At 41.0% G+C, this 1,129-nt stretch overlaps 1 non-coding gene across 1 annotated transcript; it reads left to right on the forward strand.

The window, feature by feature from the left end:
* The first annotated feature begins 410 nt into the window (after positions 1 to 410).
* LOC112798691 (small nucleolar RNA R71) lies at positions 411 to 518 on the forward strand. Its single transcript, XR_003200290.1, has one exon. It is a non-coding gene; the product is annotated as a small nucleolar RNA R71 (small nucleolar RNA).
* Positions 519 to 1,129: the final 611 nt, after the last annotated feature.

Consider the following 1,129-nt stretch of genomic DNA (forward strand, 5'->3'; position numbering starts at 1 on the left):
TAGGTGTTTCCATAGGGTTCTCCCATGTAATTCACCTCTTCCATTGAAGGGTTCTCAGGATCATAAGCTTCTTCTTCAGATGAAGCTTCCTTAGTACTGCCTGGTGCATTTTGCATTCCAGACAGACTTTTAGAAATCATATTGACTTGTTGGGTCAATATTTTGTTCTGAGCCCATATGGCATTCAGAGTATCAATCTCAAGAACTCCTTTCTTCTGATTAGTCCCATTGTTCACAGGATTCCTTTCAGAAGTGTACATGAATTGGTTATTTGCAACCATTTCAATTAGTTCTTGAGCTTCTGTAGGCGTCTTCTTCAGATGAAGAGATCCTCCAGCAGAGCTATCTAAAGACATCTTGGACAGTTCAGACAGGCCATCATAGAAAATACCTATGATGCTTCATTCAGAAAGCATATCAGACGGACACTTTCTGATTAATTGTTTGTATCTTTCCCAAGCTTCATAGAGGGATTCTCCTTCCTTCTGTCTGAAGGTTTGGAATTCCACTCTAAGCTTACTCAATTTTTTAGGTGGAAACAACTTTGCCAAGAAGGCATTGACTAGCTTTTCCCAAGAGTTTAGGCTTTCTTTAGGTTGTGAGTCCAACCATATTCTAGCTCTGTCTCTTACAGCAAAAGGGAACAGCATAAGTCTGTAGACCTCAGGGTCAACCCCATTGGTCTTGACAGTGTCACAGATTTGCAAGAACTCAGCTAAAAATTGATGAGGATCTTCCAATGGAAGTCCATGAAACTTGCAATTCTGTTGCTTTAGAGAAACTAATTGAGGCTTAAGCTCAAAGTTGTTTGCTCCAATGGCAGGGATAGAGATGCTTCTCCCATAGAAATCGGGAGTAGGTGCAGTAAAGTCACCCAGCACCTTCCTTGCATTGTTGGCTTGTTGTTGTTTTCGGCTGCCATGGTTTCTTCTTCTTTGAAGATTTCTGTTAGGTCCTCTACAGAGAATTGTGCCTTAGCTTCTCTTAGCTTTCGCTTCAAGGTCCTTTCAGGTTCAGGATTAGCCTCAACAAGAATGCTTTTGTCTTTGCTCCTGCTCATATGAAAGAGAAAAGAACAAGAAAATGTGGAATCCTCTATGTCACAGTATAGAGATTCCTTGAGGTGTCA

The sequence above is a fragment of the Arachis hypogaea genome, chromosome 4 (assembly GCF_003086295.3).
Source record: "Arachis hypogaea cultivar Tifrunner chromosome 4, arahy.Tifrunner.gnm2.J5K5, whole genome shotgun sequence".
NCBI classification, from domain to species: Eukaryota; Viridiplantae; Streptophyta; class Magnoliopsida; order Fabales; family Fabaceae; genus Arachis; species Arachis hypogaea.